Source organism: Alexandromys fortis, unplaced genomic scaffold (assembly GCF_014885135.2).
Source record: "Alexandromys fortis isolate MF-2015 unplaced genomic scaffold, M_Fortis_MF-2015_v1.1 scaffold_203, whole genome shotgun sequence".
Lineage (NCBI taxonomy): Eukaryota > Metazoa > Chordata > Mammalia > Rodentia > Cricetidae > Alexandromys > Alexandromys fortis.
Genome location: NW_026068080.1, coordinates 1780162 through 1795946, shown reverse-complemented (window position 1 = coordinate 1795946; position 15785 = coordinate 1780162). Strand labels below are relative to the sequence as shown.

Sequence of the window (15785 nt, the reverse complement as noted above, 5' to 3'; positions counted from 1 at the left end):
CTTAGGGTTCTCATTGTTGTGTTGGTCCTCTGGGATTGTGGACTGCAGGCTGGTTTTCTTTATGTTTAAAAACCACTTATAAGTCAGAACATATGATAGTTGTCTTTCTGGGTCTGGGTCACGTACGATTTCTTAAGCTAAAATTTCACACCTTTCATGTACATACATGCACATATGTGTACCAGCCCACACAAATATTGACACATACTCATGCACTCAAAATACAGGCACATACATACTTGTATGCATGTGTGCATACATGTGCATGCACGTGCACACATGCTCAGAGAAGACTGGATGCTGCAGTGTCCTCTAGGACGCGGCCTCGTCGGATCCGACAGCCCACAGTTCCGTACAGTCAAATTAGCTGCTCTCATTCTGATCTTCCCTGAAGTGTCTGCTCTTCTCTCTTCCTGCTAGTCCCTGTTTTCATCAGGCAGGAGGCCTTGAATGCCTTTCCCTGCCAGCTATTCAAGAGGCCATTCCCCCTGGAGCTGGCGACACACAACCTATTAATAAGCAAACAGAATGAACTGGCTCTCTCTCCTCATAGCTAAATTCCTCTGCCACCGATTTCTCAAACACTCCCCTTTAGGGTTTTCCTGTGGAGTCCCATCTATTTAGAGGGAATGTGGAAGATTGTTTAATGCCTCTTGTTGTAAGCAAATGCTGATTCCACGTGGAGAATCAAACGCCTCCCTTCTCCGTGGCTCTCCAGACCCATCTGGCGGCCCTGGCAACGCTGGAGCATTGCCGTGCACACATGGGCCTCCCTTGCCGGAGTGGGGTGACAGAGCTGCGGCAGGCAAACCTCTGATTTCATTCAGGTGCCTCCTTTTTGCTGCGCATTTCAGATTTCAGCTAAGCCATGCGCTCTTGCACTTTACCTCAGTTTACCTCAGTTTCCCCAACTGTGTAATAGTGACAAGGTGTGATATAACTTTTCCTTGACACACACACACACACACACACACAACTACTCCCCACCAGATAGGAAACCCATTACAAGTCAAAGTATGGATACCACCAAAGTCAAACTTGGTGGCAATGAGTTTTGTTGGGGTTACTTTATAGGAGTGTGGGTGAGGGGTCACTTACAGGAACAGAGATGACTCAAAGACAGCTGCATCACCAAAGCCCACCCCAGCATGGGTGACAGCTCACAAAGCTGGGAACCTGGAGCACACTGCACAGCTGGAAGGCAGCTCAACAGGGTTGAAAATGTCCTTCCTGGGTGCCTCAGTTGGTCTAAACCTCTTCCAGGCAGCTCGGCTGGTTTCTGCTTCTTCCTGGCAACCATCTGGCCTCAGAGTCTTCTTTGTAGCTTGAGTTGTCTGAGAGGGCCCCTCAGCTTCTTTATTGCTTACTCTGCTGGCAGGGAGAGGCCTAGTGAATCTGGTCAGTTTCAGTGACTTCCTGAAGCTGTTTTGAATTGTACACACACCCTTGCCCCCCCCACCCTGGTCTTAGGATTCCTATCGCTGCAATAAAATACCATGCCCAAACAGCAAGTTGGGAAGGAAAGGGCTTCTTTGGCTTACACTTCCACACGGCTGTTTATCCCTGAAGGATGTCAGACAAGAACTCAAACAGGGCAGGATCCTGGAGACAGGAGCTGATACAGAGGCCCTGGAGGGCTGCTGCTTACTGGCTTGCTCTACATGGTTTTCTCAGCCTGCTTTGTTATAGAACTCAGGACCACCAGCCCAGGGATGGCACCACCCACAATGGGTTGGGCTCTCCCACTTTGATCACTGAGAAAATACCCTACAGCTGGATCTCATGGAAGCATTTCTTCCACTGAAACGCCATCCTCTCTGATGACTCTAGTTTGTGTCAAGTTAACCCCAAAATCCAGTCAGTACGCCCACTCCAAACTCACAGAATCAACTGTTAAATGCAGTGGGCTACAAAGGAAAGAGAAAAGTAGGAGGAAGGACTTGCTGGGGAGAATAAAGGGTTCAGTGGGAACATGAGAGGGTGATTGAGGAGATGTGACCAAAGTGTGTGTGTGTGTGTGTGTGTGTGTGTGTGTGTGTGTGTGTGTGTGCAAGCAGCAGGGTGAGGGGCAGAGACCAACAAGCAGAAAAAGAGAGAGTGTTCAAAAATAAGCACAGTTTTTAAATGAACTTTTTAAACCCCAAAATAATGACACCGGGCCATCATGGCACACATCTTCAATCCCAGCACTCAGGAGGCAGAGGCAGGTGGATGGATGTCTGAGTTCAAGGCTAGCCTGGTCTACAGAATGAGTTCCAGGACAGGACAGCCAGGGCTACACAGAGAAACCCTGTCTAGAACACACCCTCCCCCCACATATAAAAAATTTCAAAAAAGAAATGAAGGAAAGTACAGAGAAAAAGAGAAAGCCTTTAATTTCTCAACTGTGAACTGTGGCCGTTGGCCTGGCTTTTCTCAGTTTGACTGGAGGGGGAAGGCTCTTCACTTCACTTCCGCTAGAGTGAAGGGAAATAGGTCTAGCTGGAATAAAGCAATGCAGGCCAATAGTAATGGGTGCTTTTTGTCTTCTTTTTTTTTTTTTTGTTTGTTTGTTTTGTCTTCTTATCTTGACTTTTGTTTTAAGGATGAAGTCGATGATCCCATGAGTACTCAACAGGCTTGTTTAAGGGTGGCAACCCCCACAGAGAGTTTCAGCGGGTCTGCCCCCACTTCATGTCATAGCAGCCTGTTTACAGAAAGTCATCGTGGATTGTACAAGCCATGAAGTCCAGCATCAGGCGCAAGATCTTTGAAACGTTGTAAAGTACAAAGGCAACACTTGTATCGCTTCCAGGTTGGGAAGGAAAGGCTCCGTTTTCCTGATACACACCGGCCTTTGGAAAGACCTCCCACCAGCAAATGCAGAACCCTCTGCATCTGCTCTCTCGTTTCCTATGCCTCTGCTTTGGTTTCAGTTGGGCCAGAGGTGCCTTTCTTTCTGGGATCATCGTCAGTAACCACACATCTGAGCAGGGCTACATTGGGGTGATTTAGTCAGCAGCACAGCGGGTGACTGGAAGAATAATGGGCAGATACGCCTGTGTCGTTTCCAGCCTGCCCAGGATTTGAGGTCCAGCGACTCTGCAGACAGCATCTTACGCCAAAGCTCCTAGAGCCTCCTCGTCAGGCTTCATTTGGGGAAACATACCTATCATATTTATTACTCGAAGAAAGCACGGCTTAATTGATTCCTTGATATGAGAGGTGAATCTGACTTTATGGTCTAATAAAAGCTATAAAGTAGATTAAGCTCTATCAGGCTTCATCACAAGGTGGCTTTTTTTCCTGAAGCGATCATGGTGCTCCTGTGAGGCTGCTCCTTCAACTACATTCCTTCTGCTTTCGCCTTCCCCCCAGCTCCACCGGGAAGAGAGAAAGCTGTTGCTTTTCGTGCTCCGCTCTTCTGAAAAAGGAAGCATACACAGTAAGACCTCCCTTCGCACAACAGCCTATGGTCAGGAAAGATGGCTTGCTTTCTGAAATAATGCCGTGTGTTTGCTGATTTATCTTATGTGTATGGGCGCTTTGTCTGCACTCATGGCTGTGCACCATGTGCATGCCTGGTGCCCACAGAGGCCACCTGGGTCCTGGGAGCTCAAACTCTGATCATCGTTCTTAGCAGCAAGCATCTCTGCCCAGCGAGCCATCACACCAGCCTGGTGTTCCTAAATAAGTGGTTTAATCTCCTTATTAGTTATGAGTCTGTTTAAATTGCCTGTTTGTGGTGTTGGAGCGATGACTCAGAGGCTAAGAGCAGTGGCTGCTCTTCCAGAGGACCTGAGTTCAATTCCCAGCAACCACATGGTGGCTCACAACCATCAGTAGTGGGATCTGATGCCCTCTTCTGGCATAAAGGTATACATGCAGAGAGAGCACTCATGCATTAAATAAATAAATGAATAAATATTTTTATAAATAGATAAATCATTTTATGGATAACTAATAAATGCATACATTTTCTGTGTGTGATTCAGTCCTTGTAGGGTGTGTGTTGCTACTAAAATTCCCATTTCTTCTGGCTCATCCCACTTGCCAATCTTTTAATCATTTCTATTGCTGCGGCATTGGTTGTAATGCCTCTTTTGTTTTAGATTTTAGTTATTCAACTCGTCTCTCTTTTCTTCTAGTTAATTTTGGCAATTGTATATCAACTTTGTTGATCTTTTCAAAACACATAGTTTTGCTGAGTTTTCCTTTTGTTTCCTATTTATTAATTTCCACTTCAATCTTTATACCCCCCTTCCTTCCAAGAGCTGTAAGTTTAGTTTGTTCTTTTAATATTTCCCCGAGATGTGAAGTTTTCAACTAGCTTTCTACTTCCCTATGAATTCTTCTTTGATACATTGGTTGTTCAAAGGTGCATTGTCACAGTTTCCATAGACGTAGGAATTTTCCAGTTTGTCTTCTAAGTTCTCATTTTGTTCCACTGCGACTAGAAGGGATATTTTGTCTAACTGCAGCTTTGTGGGTTTTTTGTTTTGTTTTGGTTTTGGTTTTTATTTACAGAGACTTTGTATCTTGGAGACTGAGAAACACCACACACTTTTGGGTGGGATATTTTGTTCATGTTAGTTAGGTCCAATAGTTTTATGCTGTTGCTATCCTTTGTTTTGCTTTCAAAATAGTGTCTCAAGTATACCATGCTGGCCTCAGACTTCCTATGTGACCAAGGATGATCTTTAGCTTTTGATCCTCCTGCCTCCCCTTTCCAAGTCGTGTTATGGGGAGCATGTGCCATATTCAATTTTATGCCATGCTGGAGACTGAACTCAGGATTTCATGCACACTAAGCAAGCGCTTTAAAACGTGAGATACAGCCACGACCTTAGACCTCTCCTTTTAATCTTCTCATCAGTTTATTTTTATTTTATTTTATTTGTTTGTTTGCTTGTTTTGGTTTTTCAAGACAGATTCTCTGTGTACTCCTGGCTGTCCTGGAAGTTGCTCTGCAGAGCAGGCTGGCCTTGAACTCAGAGACCCACCTGCCTCTACGACCTGAATGCTGGGATAAAAGATGTGCGCCACCATGGGACTCTCATTGGTTCTTGTATCTACCATTAAAAGCAGGTTATTAAAGTGTCTTCTTCGTCCTGTGTTGTTCAGTCTCATTTGAATTGAGACTCTCCAGTGTTCCTTCACAGACATTCAACATAGCAATAGTACCATGTATTCATGACTGTTTGACTTTAGATATTATCTTCCTTTGTCTATAATGATAACTTTGTTACTGAAAATCTACAGACTAGTTTTTCCAGCTCTGTTTTGGTAAGGATTTGCTTCTGCCCTGGCTAATCTTAACTGTCAACTCAGACTGAAAGCCTCCTGGTGGTTAGTAAAACCCACTTCTGGTGTGATGTGACTGTGGGGTTGTTTCTACAGCAAGTAGATAATGAGGGCTTTGCTCACAGTCGGTGATCCAAGCCAGTGCTTGTAACATGATGGGCCTGCTTGTTGGGGTTTCTGTCTTGCCTGGTTTTTGTCTTCCCACCAGGTCCCACAGCCATTCAACCCCAAAGAAAAACACACAGAGGTCTCCATAAGTTATAAACTGATTGGCCCATTAGCTCAGGCTTCGTATTAGCTCTTATAACTTATATTAGCCCATTATTCTTATCTATATTAGCCACATGGCTCGGTATCTGTCTCAGTGGGGCAAGTCACATCTTCCTTCTTCCATGACTGGACAGAACTGGGGAGGAATGGGCTTCCTTCTTCCCAGAATATTCCTGTTCTCCTTGCCCTACCTCTACTTCCTATCTGGTTGTCCCGCCTATACTTCCTGCTTGACTACTGGCCAATCAGCATTTAATTAAAACATAATTGACAGGATACAGAATTGTCCCGCACCAACTGCTATTGGAAGGTGAGAGATGTGTAAGATGCCGTCACTGGAGGGCATGCCTTTGGAAGGTTATCATGACCCTGGCTCCCTCCTCCCTCCCTTTCCCCTTTGTGGCCTCCACAGGCAAGAGGTGCACTCCTAACACTGAGCTCTTTTGCTTTGCCTCCCTCCCACTGGTATGGAGCTGGTAGATCACAGACCCAAACCTCGGAAACTGTGAGCCCAAATAAATGGTTCTTCCTTCTAAAAGGTTTTTCTCTGGCATCTGTCATAGCAATGAGACCCTAACATAGTATCCTTCCACTGTCTACACAGTGAGCATTTGGGGAGGAAGATGAAATAGATATCATATTTTTTTATTTATTTTGTTGAAAATGGATTTTTTTTCCCATACAACATATTCTGGTTAGAGTTTCTCCTCTCCTTATGCCTCCTAGCTTCTCCTCACAGCCCCTCCAGTTAAGATCTATACCCTGTTTCTTCTTAGGCAGCAAACAAGTTTCTAATAAATAGTTAATTCATTTTTAATATATACATTTATTTATTTACTTTACATCCCAGCTACATTCTTTCCTCCCTTATATCCTCCCAAACCCTCCCTCCCACCACCCCTCTGCTATCACCCCACCCTCCCATGGAATGATGAATTCTTATAGAAAGTGCAGACTCAGAGGCTAGGTGGCTTGAGGGCCGTTTCGTCTTGTGGACCATTTACACGTTCGGACGGTTACTGTTCTGCAGAGGCTAACTCTCTATCTCTAGAGCATCCCCTCCACCCTCTTCTTGCTCAGCTACTTCCCTTTGTGTTTGGCTGACGTTTGTCATCAGGAGCTTTGATTTCACTCTCAATTTCCTTTTATGAATAGGCATACCTCCAAGATATTGATGGTTGAGTTCCAGACCACTGCAATAAAGTGCACATTGCCATAAAGCAAGTCACATGGATTTTTATTTCCCGATGCAAATAAAAACTATGTTTATACTAGGCTGGTAGTTTATTAAGTGTAAAATGGGATTGTGTGTTTAAAAACCATACGTGGGGCTTAATTAAAAAACACCTCATTGCTAAAAAGGCCAGTGATCATCTAAGTCTTTAGCAAATGGTACTCGCTTTTGCTGTTTTAAGAACCTGCTGTGCAGTTCCTGGCTGATGACTAAGCACGGTGCAGGTGGTGGCTGAAGGGTGGCGTATCTATAGCAATTTCTTAAAATAAGATAACGCACAACTCACCCCTTGGTTTCCAGACAGAGAGAAATCTGTCTTGAACTGACCAGAGTGGCGCTCTGTGTTGGCCAGCCTTTGTATTCCTCTAAGGTTCTCTTCTGGCAGCAGGGGGAGAGAACACATCTACAGTGCTACCCAGTTCTGGACCCTGAATGCTGCAGTACCCACCTGCTGGGCAAGATGTGCCCACTGCTGCAGTAGTGGCAAGACTTTTATGGGGGTAACCAACCACTCTCTCGATTGCATTTGAGGCTTGCTCCACATGAGAGATTCATGTCTAGGGCCATAAACATGGTTAAAACCCATGGTTAGGGAAGCCATAGGCCTTAGGGGAGAGCCTATCGATATGATTTTCTAAATGGTCATTTGGTCAAACTGCCTTCTAAATATTTATGTTCATAGCCATAGATTTGTGCTACTCTCAAGCTTGGTCAGAGAATCGTCTTATTGCAGGGTCCTGATTAATACAGAGACAGATAATAGTTCAATGTGCTGAGAATGTTCAGCCCTAGATGGGACATATATACCACCACCACCACCACCACCACCACCACCACCACCACCCACCTCCAAAAGGCTCAGGGAACATTGCAAGAAGAGGAGGAAGAAAGAACGTGGGAGCCAGAGGATGGGGAGGAATCTTGTGAAATACTGTCATTTGGTGAGGCCATAACAATTGCAGATATGAACTCACAGCAGCTGTGATTACTGTGTATAAGACGTGCATAAAATCAAGCCAATTAAAATTCCCACATGGAGCCCAAAGAGGCCCCTTATGCTCTACCCCTAGTGGAGAAGCTACTGGCCATTGTGGGCTTCTGGGGGAGAGAGTCATATTTCTTTAAGAATGTGCCCACTGGTAGGTTCTGCATGTCCCAGTGAATGAGCTCATGTTCATGTGCATATACACAGCATATAAACTGGACCCATTAGGCTAGAATGAAAGAGGGGGGGAGGGAGGAGAGATGAAGGGAATGAGGAAGGAAGGAAGGAAGGAAGGAAGGAAGGAAGGAAGGAAGGAAGGAAGGAAGGAAGGAAGGAAGGAAGGAAAGAGAAAATGAGGTTGGGAGGGAGATGTGATAGAGGACCTGGGAGTGGCTGGGGGTGGGAAATGGGGGGTGGGTACAATCAAGATACATTGTGTATATATTAATGGTTTATCTGAAGAAGTCTTAAATTCTTTATTTTGGAAGGACACCTCAGGGTTGGTTTCCAACACTTGCGTATAACACCCCACCCTCCCCTCACCGGCTTTCTAGGTTTCTGCTGAAATACCTAACGCTTTATCAAAGTCTATTTGCAAGCAATGAGCTGTTGCTCTCTTGCCTTTTTTTTTTTTTAAACCCATCTTTGCCTTTGAACTTTAACTCCCCGGTTATGAGTCATCTGGATGCAGGTCTCCTACTTTCTTCTCAGTGAAGTTCTTAGACCTCTTAAATTTGCATGTCCATTTTCCCCCCTTCAGTTAGAGGAACTTCTGGCCTTCATTTTATCAAATATGTCTCTCTGCACCTTTCTCATCGCTTGGCAACTTTGCTAACAGACTCACTGAATTGCTCAGCAGCATCTGACAAGCGCCTTGGCTCTGTTCACTCTTTCTTCCCTTTTCCTTGTTTGCTCCCGAGACACAGTATTTCAGTCCATCTCTGTGAAGTTACTGATCTTTCCTCCTCTTGACCCACTCAGCTCCTGGGACCTTTTCCGGAGACCTCCCCAGTTCAATGATGCTTCTCAAGTGCTGATTGAGTTCGGTTCTTTTCTGTATGGCTCCTATCTTTTTGCTGCGTTTCTCGCATCGCTTGTACATCCTCACTCGATTAGATTTAGTCATCTGTGGTCTCTGTTAATACTGGACATCTTTTTGGTTGTTATTTCAAAACTTCTGTTAGGAGGCTCACGATCTGCATCTCTTCTGGGTCAGGTGCAGGAGTTTCATTTCTGTCTTTTCATTATGCCAGGATCCTCCGTTTCTTTGTGTACCTGATCGTGCTGCTGATGGTAACAAAGAGTTTAGACTTGGCCGTTTGGGGAAAACAGTCAGCCACCCCTCTAGGACTTTATCTCAGCTTCATGCAGAAGAGGTGGAAATCACTCATCCATCAACCAAGGTACAGATTCTATTGCTGCTCAAATCTTTTTTAACAGCAGTGTCTGTTCTGGGGATGGCATGTGCCTTGGGTCCTCTCAAACTCCCTGAGCATACATCTTGAAAGCCTTTAATCTCTTGCTACGACTGGCATCTGCCTATGAAATGACATTCCAGTGTGCCACTGGGACCGCACTGTTTGCAGTGGCTACCAGTCCTGTTAGTGCTGGGGCAGGTAAAAGACTCAGTGCCGGAATAGACGGAATATAGAACACACCGTCACTCAGTGCCAGAATAGATGAAATATAGAACATGCCGTCACATTCTTGTTTCTGCTCAAAGAACTCCTGGTAGATGTTTTCTCTCAGTGGTATGGCCCTGAGTTGGACACTATGGGAAGTGGGGGGGGGCACGGATGAGTGTGCAGGAAGCTGCCAGCTTTCCTGCCCCCTGGATCTGGAATCCTTTCCTGATTGTATATATTAGGGTGCTGAGACCTCAATTGGCCTCCAGAATTCTAAAAACGTTTTCCTCTCAGCTTGGTGTCTCTGTGGGAGAAAGCGTCCCTCCGTTTTACTGTTTAATTGTGAGAACAAAAATTATACTTTCTATCGGAAATGCTTCTCCATCTCATAGACGTCTCATGACCTTTCACACCCCAAAGCCCTGGGCTTTGATCTCTCTCACATTTATCACGTCTGCCACCATAGTTCCCGTTGGCACGCTTCATCTCTCTCTCTCTTCTAGATTAGGGGACACTAGAGAGAGGGAAGAGGAGCGCGAGAGAGTTGTAAGTTGTAACTGAGAAATGAACGAATGAATGAATGGTGAATGAATGAATGGTGAATGAATGGATACATCAATGAAGTGAAAGGTCTTCACATACCAGGACAAGCAATGTAATGAACTGAAGACAAGGAGTCAAGAATAGGTAAGTCAGGGACCTAAAGGAAGACCTAGAGAAATCTGACAGACTTAAAGGAACAGGGAAAAAAATCACAATTCTATTTACATCTGACAAGGCCTGTGAGTGTTGTAATTCACACGTTTTTATTTTAATTGACATGGAAATATGAGCACTGCCGCTCTAGAGTGCTTTAAAATCAAATCTATAGCAAGCAAGTGGTTCGCTGGAAGATTACTCGCCTGGGAAATGCTAAAACACATTGACATAAAACAATAAACTTATTGGACTCTCACAGATTTACGTGAACAACTGCATGCTGACCACCCATCCTCGGAACTGGGGTCCTGTTTTATTTCCCATTTCCTGGTGCTGAGAACTAAGACTCGTTTAAGAAATACTGCCAGTGGAAACGGGAGGAGGGAGAAAACACCCGTGGTGTTCTTTGCGCCCGTGTCAGGCATCAGTAACAAAACTGTATCCCGGGACTCAGGGCCACCAAAAGCACATGGGAACCACCTGACAATGAACAGTGACCCGGCTCTTTGACCATGAGCCGTGACTACCCTGATGTAGCTTGCTAAGCCTTGGGTGGCAGATCTCCTGATAGCTGGAAAGGACTCGATTTGGAGGCGTGGAGGGGGTGTTGATTTTGTTTAACAATAGCACATTTTTACCCTCCGTAGCCAGCGCTATGATACGGCTCTGGAGGAGACCTGCGTTATTAGCCTGATGCATGGAAAAGGTGACATAAAACACGGGGAGCAGAAGCAATCACTCCACGTCTGACGAATACCAGAGACAAAAGAGCAGATCTATACCTAAGCACCTTAAGGCTCAGGAACTAATAACACCTCTAAGGGTCTTCATTGCCGTTATTGTTTCCAATCTGGCTAACATTTGGCCTCTCTTATTAGAACGGAAATGTTATCTGTAGTTGCTATCCTCGTCCATATTTCAAAATGTTGTGTTAAGAGCAAGATATGAATACATTAGAGACTCCTTCGGTTCTCGCAGAGGGAAAGTTCAAATGCAAGAGGCTCTATAATAAAGCCTACCCAGATATAACAAATGGGGCTGTCAGATTGATTCTCACTTGAGACACCAACTGTAGCTAATATTACTGGATATGCAGATGTTTTCTGTCTCTTTCTCTCAGACCAAAAAAGCGCGCGGGGCGCAGGGGGGGGGGTTGCACGTTTAACTGGAATAATGATAAATTGGTATTAATATGAAAAGCCTCTGCTGCAGTGTGACAAAGAGTCCATAGGTCAAGGCTGGAAGCACATGTGAGCAACAGAATCCTCACCTCTGCGCAGACTGGTCTCGGGAATTTATGAGCTGAACTCTTCACTCCACCCGAAGACCACACAGCATCCTTGTCGCAAAGAGAAAATGAGACCCCGGACTGGACTAAAACTTCCGCTGGGAGGGAGAAGATCCCCTGCGGCGTCTGAAACCCACTCCATGGTGCTGACGCACACAGAGATGAGGGGCTTCGTGAAGAATCAAAGAGCTCACACAGTTCTGTCGAGGGCTAGACAATACGAAAGCGGATCCCGACCATTCTTTAGCCCCATGCATGCCGGGAGTCCGCGCTTGCGCTCAGCGGGTCTTGCCGTCCCCGGACGCACCTCTGGTCTCCTTCCTGGGACTCCATGCCCAGTCACCTCCACATCTGGTTTCACTTCGGCTTCCCCAGCCTCTCACCTCCTTATGCACTTGTGTGCATGCTCTCTGTCAGTGGAGGCATGTAAAGAGACCTCCACGGAGTTTCTTCTCCATCAGAAAGAAAAGATAAGGAGGAATGGTGATCGGAGGTAAGGCAAGGTGTCTGATGAGGCTTCTCCTTGATAGGCGCTAGCTACTTCCAGGAGAACACTGGGGAAGCCCTGACCAGAGTCGCTTGGGAGCCATCAAATGCTCTCAGCAGTTCTTAGGAGTCTGTAAATGTGGAGATAGCCTTTTTTTTATTGTGCTTTGGAGAGTTCGCTTTGGACAAACAGTTTAGTTCTGGGGAGTGGATGGGGCAGGGGGCGGGGAGAGTTAATTCATCTGAAATTGCATGCTATGCTATCCAGGCTGCGCGTGAATACACAGAGCCGAGGCTAGGCCTCACTGACTCTGCGCCTAGTAAAAAACGGAAGTCAGAGACTCACAGGAAGTGATCAGAATGTTTACCCATCAGGCTTAACATGGCCACACACTTTTCCGTAGCAGTGATTTGGGCAGTTGTAGCAGCCAGCCTCCAGATTATGCTGATTGTGTTCTCGAGCTCAATAAGAGACAACCTCTCCTCTTTGTCCAAGTGGATTTCTTTCCTCAATTCCGGATGACATAGCATAACTGTTTGGTATGACCGAAGATCACCACACCTCTGCAATAGCAAGCCAGATTTCCTGTGGCAGGGAAGCCAGCTGGCCTGGTGGGCTGTTAGGGAGGGTTCGGTAGCCAAGGGAGCTCAGGTGCAAAGGATGCAGAACTTGCCAGACAGGCTTTAACCCTCAGAAACCAGCCCTCTTCACTGCCTCGGGCAAACTCGGACCATCGCTAGGGTGTGTTTCCAGACTACAAGATTCCAGAGTCAAGTTTGTTACATTCCGACCCATCCTCTCTGCTGTCCAGCCCTGGGAAGTCTTGCTTCGTCCTCACTGGCTTGGGGCTCTAATATCCTAAGTGCTAAGGTAGAACTCCATCTTTCCAAGATCTCCCAGCCTTTCTTTCCCTTCCAGGGTACCTTGAGTTGATTGCCTTTACCTGGGGCAGCTTTACATAAACAATGGCTCACATCATCCTATGAGCTGGTTGATGGGAAGCTAGGGCCCCTCTGAGTTTCCTGAAGTCTGGACCATTAGCTTTCACCAGCTAAGACCCAGGTAGTAGAGTTCCTCTTCTACCAAGTGAAGACAGCGCTATCGCCCTTCCCCTCGGCTGTAGTTGACTCCAGCAATGTTGCGACTGCCACCCATGTCCCGGCTGCAACATCTAATAACCATGACCTTGAGGATGCTGCTGTGGGGACAAACTGGTGTGATTCAAGTAAAACTCTGAAAATGGAGTTTGCCATGTAATAAGCTCAAAATAAATGTTGACCGCTATTAGATTTCCTTGACTTTTTGTAGAGGATAAGAAGATCATTAGTGAAACTGCTGTGTGGGTCTTGTAAGAATGTAGGTCCTAATGCTCTGTTCCGTGAAGGTTTATGCAAGTTAAGCTCATGGGTTCCTGACAGTGCAGGAGACTTGTGGTAGTTTGAATATAATTGGCCCCCAAAAGCTCATAGGGAGTGGTACTATTGGGAGGTGTGGCCTTGTTAAAGTAGGTGTGGCCTTGTTTAAGGACATGTGACACGGTGGGGGCGGGCTTTGAGGTCTCTTTTGTTTATGCTTCGATAGGTGTCGCCTGATCAAGACGTAGCCAGCACCATGTCTGCCTGCATGCCGCCATGCTCCCCGCCATGATGATAATGGACCGAACCTCTGAAACTGTAAGTGAGTCGCCACCTCAATGAAATGTTTTCTTTGTAAGAGTTGCTGTGGTCACAGTGTCTCTTCTCAGCAGTAGAAACCTAAGACAAGATTCTTTGTCACCGACTCACTTAGGACGTCATCACAGATGGTTCCCAAGACGCCTTTGAAGAGAGGGTTTCCCAGGACCATGGAACAGAAAACGCAGTTCTTGCTTCCGTAAGGCTTTGACCAAAAGTGTCCCGATCCTCACCTTTGTGGGCCCGAACAAGTGTCATTCCTGTTCACACTGGGGACAAGAGTCAAGGCCTCCTGAATACAGATCTAAAGCAACCTAGTGGCAGGGAGAACAATGGTGCCGGGTGAGCGTGTCTTAATCACTTCCTTGCCCGTGTTCTCTGGTGCTGAAAACGTTTTTCCTTGTTCCCATTCTCTCCCATATCTTAGTACAACTCTCTGGCTAGATACTAACTGATTTAAAAAAAAAAAAGATTCTGCATAAAAAGTGGGTGACTAATGGCACTGCTTTCTAAACAGAACATTTGGACCATAATTGAGCAAGCGCTTGATTTTGTGTGTGGCTCTTATCTCCAAATGCAGGCTTCTAACAGCCATCTACTCAATTATTTACACGGTTCAGTAATAGCCATGTATGGAAGCCCTCGATAGCCGTGCCTGGAAAAACGAGAGCAAAATGTTCACAGATGGCTGTTGTGGGTGACTTGGATAAACGTTTCCCTCCTTCTGGTCTTTCCAGTCTTCCTGTAATGCGCATGGCACATCCTGTGGAAGAAGAAAGGAATGACGACGACAGAACTGTAGAATCCGTGCTGCTCTGTGCTGTGACACAAGGACAGCAGGTCCGGGGGACACCGATTAGAGTCTCACGGTCCCCTCAGAAACCCCCCGGATCTTGACACGCCAGCACATTTTATCAATGGGACAATGACCCAGAGAAAAGTAAAATACATCGGGGGGGCGGGGGGGAACAACCGTGCCGCTTCACAGTTACGTAGAGATGGGTCTCATCTAGAATTTGCACCGAGTAAACCACGGCTGTGTGTGTGTGTGAGAACAGCCACAGGACAGAAGCATTCTTCAAGGCAAGGTCAACAACTCCTGCGGCTCATTTGTCAAAAGACACATGTTCGCTGACTTCAGGAAACGCTGGTTCTGGGTGAAAAACAGAAAAGGCTATTCATTTCCCATCTCACTAGGAAAGGTCACGTTAAAACCCACGAGCCAGAAGGAGCAGACACGTGTAAACAAGAGACCCAACTGTCTTCCTCTCCCATTGATTTCTGCTGTTTATCCTATGAGTAACTCTCGGATTCCCCAAAGCCCTCAATTCATTTCTGAATCTCCCAGCAAGTGAAATGAATCTCGTGGTTAGCCACCAGGTTAAGAAACTAAAGGTTGATTGCTCTTTGGGCTGAGGAGGGAGGGGGGCTTGATTGGGGGAGGGGGAGGGATATGGGAGGCGGCGGTGGGGAAGAGACAGAAATCTTTAATAAATAAATATATAAATTAATTTAAAAAAGAAACTAAAGGTTGGAGTTGGAGCAATGGTTCAGTGGTCAAGGGTGCTTACTCCTCTCCCAGAGGACCCCCACTGGATTCCCGGAACCCACATGGAGAGGCGCGTAACTACCTGCAACTCCAGTCCCAGAGATTCCATTCCCTCTTCTGAATTCCAAGAGGATGCCCTCTTATGGCTTCTGTGTGCCACCGCACATACATGGTGGGCACACCGATACCACACCGACACACATATATGCACATGAATAAAAAAAGTTAAACTAAATCTTTCTGTTGTTGTTTTGTTTTCCAAGACAGGGTTTCTCTGTATAGCTTTGGAGCCTGTCCTGTCATTCTGTAGACCAGACTGCCTTGAATTCACAGAGATCTGCCTGCCTCTGCCTCCTGAGTGCTGGGATTAACAATGTGTGCCATCACCACCTGGTTAAACTACATCTTAAAAAAAGAAATAGATTGTTTCCTTTTCCTTCTTCTTTTTTTAAAATACAGAAAAAGGGTGTGAGACCCCTCCCCCCCCCAAAACAGAAGCTTTAAAACTGGACACCTGCTGTGTGACGATTACTGTAAAATTGTCATAAGGTGGTCAAGACACAATCCTCTCCCTTCGTGAACATTTCCTTCCAACAGGGCAACAGTCTGGTGGGACACCTGGAGAGCTGCAGGGAGACCATGCCCAGGTGAGCTTGGACACATCTGGGTTCCGAGCCTTTCCTGGCTCAGAA

The 15785-nt window shown here is 46.1% G+C and overlaps 1 long non-coding RNA gene across 1 annotated transcript; it reads left to right on the top strand.

Moving 5' to 3' along the window:
* Nucleotides 1-13450: 13450 nt before the first annotated feature.
* On the top strand, nucleotides 13451-14886 carry LOC126488388 (uncharacterized). The gene is made up of 3 exons (XR_007588673.1): nucleotides 13451-13544; nucleotides 13660-13743; nucleotides 14282-14886. It is a non-coding gene; the product is annotated as an uncharacterized lncRNA (long non-coding RNA).
* The last annotated feature ends 899 nt before the right edge of the window (nucleotides 14887-15785 follow it).